General features: G+C 38.7%; 1 long non-coding RNA gene across 1 annotated transcript; it reads right to left on the bottom strand.

Annotated features, from left to right (window-relative positions):
- Positions 1-264: 264 nt before the first annotated feature.
- LOC140633298 (uncharacterized) lies at positions 265-4,348 on the bottom strand. The gene is made up of 2 exons (XR_012030926.1): positions 3,810-4,348; positions 265-3,693 (listed from the first exon to the last, which is right to left on the bottom strand). It is a non-coding gene; the product is annotated as an uncharacterized lncRNA (long non-coding RNA).
- Positions 4,349-8,985: the final 4,637 nt, after the last annotated feature.

The raw sequence follows: 8,985 nt of genomic DNA, 5'->3' as shown, positions 1-8,985 counted from the left end.
TAGCCACTAGTCATGTGGCTATTGAGAACTTGAGATATGGCTAATGCAACTTAGGAAGTGGATTTTTAACTTAAAAATTTGTTCATTTGATTTGAATGGCCACCTGTGGCTAAGTGGCTACTGGACTGGATGACACTGTTCTAGAGGTCTTGATTCTAAGCAGTCTTTCTACTGTTTCCCTTTCTTTCCAGAAAGGAGTTTTAAGGTGCCTTCTACCACTGACATTCCTACTTCTAATTTTTTAACCCTAACTACCTAATCTTAAACATGATCACCTTTTTCCTAAATGTGTAAAGGATGAAGGGACTTTTACCAATGGCCCAGAACAGAAGTAATTTCTTATGATCGAGATAGTTTCTTTACTTTTAAAATTTTGATATTTGATTTTCCAAAAGGAATCCCCAAAGGAGCAGACATCAAAAATACAAAACATGATATAATGCATAGTATACTAGGTGAAAAGAAAAATTGTCTGAATTCTCCCACAGGTAGCTCATTTATGTCCCTGACATGTAGAATTGCCAGTATATTCACTTAACATTTAACAGATAGCTAGTGGGTAAGACCCTGTACTGACATTATAAATACAAGATGTCAAGAACATAGGAGAGCAAAATCAATGACTCGATATGGAATTCCATCATATAGTTACTACAGCACAACAGCCTTACCAAGTTCTCTGTACCCCCACGATGGAGCAACTTCATGCCAACACATCATCCTTGGTAAATGCTAACATTGCAATTGGTCAAAGCTGTTTTCATCTGGCCCTGCCCTCCTCACCACACTCCTACACCACCCCACCACCAGCTGCAAAGACACTATTGCCTTTGAAGAGCTGAAAGCTTTCTTCCTTGACCCATATTAGAAATGTGACCTGGGAGTGTATATATTCAAAATGAGCACATCTCCATGAGCCATGAACTCCATTTACTTCATGACCTTTCAGATTTCCTTTCTTTGAGGTATAATAATAAATTTTGAAATCTTCAGACTCATATTTAGTATCTTGTTAACTGAAATTATGTGTAAACCAAGAAAACTAAAAGTACTAAAGTACTTGTTCCAACCTCAAAATAGAAGCGGTCCTAATGACAAAAAATTTCAACTTGATCATTTTAAGAAGAAACATTCTTCTTCTTAGATAAAATCATCTCTTTTGAATTTTAAAACTTAGCAATTTTGAATAAGCTTTCTCACATAGCTTAAATAATTTGCTAGAGATATTTTCTTAAAACTTTCAACTAATGCAAATTTAAATATGCACATCAACTTTAAGAGAAATCATATAAAGTTTTTAGCAACAGAAACAGAATATGCCTGTCACCTCTTCTGCAATATTTTTACCCCAAAAGCTATAATAAAGCATTAGTACTTCTTACACTAGGCATCATATAAATGCTTAATGTTTAAAAAAAAAATCCCAATTCTAAAAGAATAAGAACAGCCCATATCCTGCCTACCCAGATACCAGATTAAAGGCATCTGGAAAATGATTGAGATTCCAACACAATTCTTCAAGAAGCTCTTGCTTCTCTGCACACAACATGCTGCATATGCATTAATAAACCTGACAAAAATGTAAATGACAGATATGCCAGGAGTGAAATTCCTTTCAGACTTTTTTCAGTCTAATAAAAATCTTAACCTAAAAACGCAAATCTTATAAGTCAAATGCTCTGTTAGAATTTCAATTAGTTCTTTTAAAAAGGATCTACATTTAAGCTTTCATTTCAATGTTAGGGTAATATCACCAATGAGCAGTCATTCTCAGCAAGAACTATTTTAGGTGTACATAACCTCAAGGAGCTTGTCCTCTCTCATGGAATGATGACACTTCAAAAGTAGAATTCAGTAAGAGTTTTTAAAAGATTTTCACAGCTAGGGATCCCTGAGTGGCGCAGCGGTTTAGCGCCTGCCTTTGGCCCAGGGCGCGATCCTGGAGAACAGGGATCGAATCCCACGTCGGGCTCCTGGTGCATGGAGCCTGCTTCTCCCTCTGCCTATGTCTCTGCCTCTCTCTCTCTCTCTCTCTGTGACTATCATAAATAAATAAAAATTAAAAAAAAAAGATTTTCACAGCTATTGAAGAATAGCAGAAGCATGTGCACATAGTACATGCTCAGTAAACAGTGTATCTCAATAAAAGTTGAATTAGATAGCATTTAGCATGTCAAGGTTGACAGGTGAAAGTAACACAGTCACAGCTATTTAAAACCAGGGATCAAAGGCATCTGGGATAGATGCTACTGTTTTAAAGTAGAATTGGGCACCTGGGTGGCTCAGTCAGTTAAGCATCCAACTCTTGATTTTGGCTCAGGTCATGATCTCAGGGTTGCAAGATCAAGCCCTACACCAGAATCTGCCTGCCCCTCTTCCTCTGCTCCTCCCACCCCTAGCCCCCTGTTTGCGCTCTCACTCATGTGCTTTCTCAAATAAATACGCAAATAAACATCTTCAAAGTAGAATTAAATGGAATATCACTGACTTGCTCATTTTAATAATGTCTCATGTCTATTTCTCATTGAAGAGCTTATAAATTAATTTAGCCTATTAATTCATTAAATCTCACTCTAAGAACATTAGAAAGTTGGTATTTGTATTTGCTTTAAAGATTTTATTTATATATTCATGAGAGACACAGAGAGGCAGAGACATAGGCAGGGGGAGAAGCAGGCTCCCTGAAGGGAGCCCAATGTGAGACTCGATCCCAGGACCTCAGGCTCAAGCCCTGAGCCAAAGGCTGATGCTCAACCACTGAGCCACCCAGCTGCCTTGGTATTTGTATTTTCATGCTATAACAGAAAGCAGATGTTAAAGCATGCTGTAACAGAAAGATTAAGTGATTTGCCTGAGTGTAAGAGGCACAATATAAACCGGAGCCTCCTGCCTCTGAAACCAGTAGCACTGCTGCCAGGCACGGCCCTGTTGGCTGAGCGAGTTCAGATGCCCACTGGGGGGTTAATGACCCTCCAGCATTTCAACAGACATATCTTGCAACCTAGATAGAACACCCAAGCTGGATGGGGCCAGTAGAAGCAAACCTCCAACACCAAAGGGCATTGTCCTGACTAGCAAAGAATGATCATAATCTGTTTCTATCACATTCCAAGCAAGTGTTATCATTTGCAAGTGGCATTCACTGCACTAAGTCATGAGTGTGGATGCCATCCTTCATGGGCATGCTTCAAGTGAAGATATTATCACTATAACAAAACAGATGGCCAGCTCTTTGTTTTCACCACCAAGGGGAAGAAATGAACTGTTTTCCAGCCCAAGAAGTAGGTTTTGGAGCGTAGGTCTCAGTTTGAAGCTAAACCCAAGTGGAGAAAAACAAATACGGCTTTCACAAAATTTCTAACCCACCTTCCTAAATCAGATTTCATGTTTATTCATCCCACAACCTTCTCAACTGCCTTCTTACCTTGCTGCCTTGCTTCACACGCCCACTGATTTTAAAATGTTCACAGCTATTGAAAGCGACCATCCTTCTGAACTAGGAAGACTGCTCTCGAAGCTCTTTTAGGAGTGACATAAGGTCTGCAATTCCTCCATAGTATCAGAGAACACCCTAGGTTTTCAAGAACCCCTCTGTAAGAAGCCTCCAGAGAGCCTTCTTTAGGGTTACCCACTTTTGGTGACACACCAAGACCTTCAGCCCTGTATGCTGATGTGTTGAACCACGTTCTTCACCTATAAAATAAACAGAGTGAGTCAGATAATCTCTGAGTCTTTCCTGCCCTGCCATTATAAGAATGCTTTCTGAAATAACACACATAACCATAATAAGGCACATTTTCAGCACTTACTACATGCCAGGGATTGCAGAGAGCCCTTTATTTACACTGTTTCACTTAACTCTTAGTAATACCCTTGTTTCAGGTAGGGACTCTTAATATTTACAGGTGAAGAAAGTAAGCATCGAGAGCTTCAGCTCTCAACGGACATTTGCTTAGTCAATCCAACAAATGCATGACTCTACATCACTCTAACTCATGTCATAAAGCTGCACTGTGATGAACGCTTGTGGCTGGTAGGCTCTCTGCCTACAGTTTCCCTCCCCACTACACAGTTGTGTGCTAACCAAGGGTTAGTCCATGTTTGTTCCCGATCTTGTTCATGCCAGTTATATTTGTCACTGCAATAATGTAATTTAATACAAATACCTACCAATCACGCATAATTATAAAAAGAAAATACTGTTTCAATAACTCAGTAGGATGTTTGGAAATAAGGCAATTCTCTCACACACATACACAAAAATATTGTTGAACTAAATGTCAGAATAAAACACTTAAATATTAGAGGACAGAAATCCCAAAAGGGTAAAGAGTTATTATATTTATGGTTTCTCCTGTGTCTTTAAGTTCTTGTTCCATTTTAAAGAAAACTCAACAGGAAGTACTCTTAGAGAATGCACCACAAAAGATATTGCAGCAAAGGCAGCAAGATGCCACAACTGCACCATTGTGCAGGAACCACACACTAAAACAAAAGAACAGAATCTGTCATGAATGAGTATTCCTGATTTTAATTTAAATAAAATGTTTATGGTATAGGGCATCCCTTGGTGGGGGGGGAATCTCTCTGCTTTATGAAGGTATAATTAACATAAAATAATGCACACATTTAAAGTACACAAGTTTTAACAAATGTATACACCTATGAAATCATCATCACAATCAAGATTATGTACATATCAGTAGCCCCCAAAGGTTTCCTCCCACCCCTTTGTCACCATTTTCTCTCTCTCCTCTCCAATAATAACTCTCTGCCCAGCCCCAGGCAACTACTGACAGCACACTATAGATTTATTTGCATTTTAGCAAGTTTTATATAAATGGAATCATAAGGTATGTACTCTTGTTTTCCTCTGGTTTCTTCCCTTCAGTGTAATCTGAGATTCACCCATGTTGTTGCATATTATCAATAGTTTGCTCCTTTTTACTGCCGAGTTATATTCTATTGTATACATATCCCACATTTTGTTCACCCAGTCTCCTGCTGATGGACATTTGGTTTGTTTCTGTTTTGTGGCTATTACAAATAAAGCTGCTATAAACACTCAAGAACGAGTCTTCCTATGGACATGCTTTCATTTCTCTTGGGTATATCCACAGAGTAGAATGGCGGGGACACAGAATAAGCACAATTAACTTTTTAGGAAACTGCCAGATGGTTCACCATCAGCAGCAAATGTGAGTTTGATACCTCACAACTTGGCCGCAATTGGTATTCTGTCTATAATCATAGTCATTCCAATGGGTGCGTAGTGATATTTCATTGTGGTTTTAATTGGCATTACCCTAATGATTATGTTGAATGTCTTATTATGTGTTCATTTACCATTCTTATTTTTTTAGCAAAGTGTTCAATTATTTTGCCTTTTTTTTGTTGTTTATTTGTTTTACTATATTTTGGGAGTTCTTCATAGATTCTGGACACAAGTCCTTTTCTTCCGGTCTATGGTTCATCTTCATTCTCACCAGTAACTTTGAGAAGTTCTTAATTTTACTAAAATCCTACTCATTCATCTTCAGATTTTTAGATTTTCTTTTCATCATAACTGTACTCTTTATCCCTATCACCCATTTCACCCATCTCCCCACCCACCTCCTCTCTGAACCATGAGTTTGTTATCTGCAGTTAAAAATCTGTTTCTTGGGGATGCCTGGGTGGGTCCGTGGTTGAGCATCTGCCTTTGGCTTGGGGCATGATCCCAGCTTCCTGGGATCGAGTCCCACATTGGGCTTCCCACATTGGGCTCCCCGCAGGGAGCCTGTTTCTCCCTCTTGCCCTGTCTCTGCCTCTGTGTCTCTCATGAACAAATAAATAAAATCTTAAAAAAAGAAAAAAAGTCTGTTTCTTGGTCTGTTTGCTTGTCCGGTTTCTTAAATCCTACATTGGCGTGAAATCATGTGGTATTTGCCTTTCTCTAACTTATTTCACTTAGCATTATACTCTTAGGTCTACCCATGTTGTTGCAAATGGCAAGATCTATTTTTATGGCTGAATAATATGCCGTTTTGTGTGTGTGTATACCCACACACCGTATCTTTATCCACTCATCTTTTGATGGACACTTGGGCTGCCTCCATAGTCTGGCTATTATAAATAATGCTACAATAAACATAGGGGTGCATGCATCACTCTCAACTAGTGCTTTTGTATTTTGGGGATAAATAGTAGTGCAATTACTGGATCATAGGTCAGTTCTATTTTTATTTTTTGAAGAACCCCCATACTGTTTTCCAGTGGTTGTACTAGTTTGCATTCCCACCAACAGTGCATGAAGGTTCCTTTTTCTCCATATCCTTGCCAACATTTGTTGTTTGTGTTGATTTTAGCAATTCTGACAGGTATGAAGTGATATCTCATTGTAGTTTTGGTTTGCATTTCCCTGATGACTGATGTTGAACACTTTTTCATGTATGTGCTGGTCATCTGTAAGTCTTTTTTGGAGAAATGTCCATTCATGTCTTCTGCCCATTTTTTAATTGGGTTATTTGGTTTTGGGGTGTTAAGTTGTATCAGTTCTTTATGCTTTGGATATTAGCCCTTTATCAGATATGTCATTTGCAAATATCCTCTCCCATTCCATATGCTGCCTTTTAGCCTTATTTTTTCCTTCGCTGTGCAGAAGCTTTTTACAGATTTTACACTTAGATCTATTATCCACTCTGAGTTTTTTTTTAAATATAGTGTGAGTATAGATCCAGGTTTAGTTGTTTTTTGCATATGGATAGCAAATTGTTCCAGCATCATGTGTTTCACTGCCCTTTCTTCACCAAATTCTCTTTACACCTTTATTAAAAATCAATTGGCCACATATGTAAGTATGGGTCTACTGTATTCCTCTAGTGATCAACTAACTTGTCTATCCCTACGCCAATTGTAGGGATCTCTTTTTTTTTTTTTATAAATTTTTATTTATTTATGATAGTCACACAGAGAGAGAGAGGCAGAGACACAGGCAGAGGGAGAAGCAGGCTCCATGCACCGGGAGCCCGACGTGGGATTCGATCCTGGGTCTTCAGGATCGCGCCCCGAGCCAAAGGCAGGCGCCAAACCGCTGCGCCACCCAGGGATCCCGGGATCTCTTTTTTAAACTAACTTTTCAAATGTGTTAACTAATTCATGTCTGGGTTGGTCAGGGAGCTTTTACCATTATTCCAGTGGTTAAGAAACTTGATACAACAGGACAGGCAGGAGAAAGGACAAGGTAGAAAAGACAGATGGACAGGTATGAAAAAGATAAGGCAAAAGTATCACAGCAGAGGGGAAGAAAAAGATTAGAAAAAGTAGACACTTCTAAAAAACGTCATTTTCCAAACTCTGCCATCGCCAAAGACCACCCCCACCTAACTTGACCTTATCCTGTTCTGAAAGATTATGTCTGTAAAATAAACAGCACTTAATAGGTAGTAATTCATTTGTTTTCTCATATATTATTCATCAGAGACATATGCTACTGCCAGTGTTTCTGATGAGATAACCAAGGTTGCAACAAGTCCTGCCAAAAATAAATTGATCTTTGAGATATTCTGTGCAATCTCTTGGTTGGGCCATGTTACATCCCCATTAAGCTTTTTGAAATATTCACAGTAGTCCCCAGAACTGCCACCATTTTGCTCCTTTGCCCACTCTTTTTTAGAGCCAGGGGGTTCTGGAGCCTCAAACTCTAGCCTAGGGGCTTCACTTTAGCTTTACTTTTTTATCAACCACAACAGAGCTTCAGAAAAATGTGTGATTTGAAAAAAAGAAAAATGTGTGAAGTTAATGTGATGAAAACAAGTATAAGGAAGGCACCGATTGCCCACACATGGTTTTACAGTAATTTGGAGTATTGCTAATTACTACTTCAAGATATAGCCCCTATACCATCAAAAATCTTAAGTCTCTGAAACAAATATATAACCAGCATTTCTAACCCCAAAGGCTGTGTGGAATACAAATAAAGTGCTCAGGTTTAGCAACTCAGAAAAGTCTGAGATATCAGAGCTTCAGACAAAATAGTGAGAAGCTGAAAATGAAACACAGCAAGACAAACTGAAAATTTAGAAAAGAGGAAAACCCTGCCCAAATTGCAGAGACCAAGGCTACCAAATCCAACAGCAGGGCATGTTTGAATCAAAACATAACTGAAAATCAGCTCACAAAGCGAATAAAATGATGGATTCTTAGTGTAGACTATTGAAGTGTCACCTTCCTCTCTCAAGCAACGCTGAACAAAAGGGAACAAATGTCAATAAATTAATGCATGAAAAATGAGGAAAGACACAATTACTGATTTCAAATACTGTTTTTCCCTTTTATAAATATGTTCCTGCTTATTTTTTTTCTTCTAAAAATAGGGGATGCTTTCAAATGTACTTGTCACCCGGGGATCCCTGGGTGGCGCAGCGGTTTAGCGCCTGCCTTTGGCTCGGGGCGCGATCCTGAAGACCCGGGATCGAATCCCACGTCGGGCTCTCGGTGCATGGAGCCTGCTTCTCTCTCTGCCTATGTCTCTGCCAATCTCTCTCTGTGTGTGACTATCATAAATAAATAAAAATTAAAAAAAAATGTACTTGTCACCCTTATACAGGAATCAGTGGAGCTTCTCAGAATTATTTCCATTTTTGAACCTGTGCAGCCAAAGCAAGGGCTACTATACCTTTTAAATCTGCCTTCTTACAATGAAGAAAGCAAACCCAAAGTTATCTCTCACCTGAAAACAAAATACCCATTTGTTGATCTTATCTGGAGGATTGAGAGGAAACCCAGGCTTACTACTCTCAGCTATTAACCATGTCAATTTATTATATAGATTTAAATTCTCAGGGTCTCTGTTTCTCTCTAAAATAAATACAACAGTCAATGCAATTTAACATGCACTACTGTGAATACAACTGAAAACATAGCCCTTGCTCTAAATTCTGGTATCTCTAAATTCTAGACTTTTATGTTTATGAGTTCTTTACTTTTAGGTTTGTGAGAAATTTA

Source organism: Canis lupus, chromosome 1 (genome assembly GCF_048164855.1).
Source record: "Canis lupus baileyi chromosome 1, mCanLup2.hap1, whole genome shotgun sequence".
NCBI classification, from domain to species: domain Eukaryota; kingdom Metazoa; phylum Chordata; class Mammalia; order Carnivora; family Canidae; genus Canis; species Canis lupus.
The sequence above is the reverse complement of the archived record's forward strand: the minus strand, read 5'-3'. Positions and strand labels throughout refer to the sequence as shown.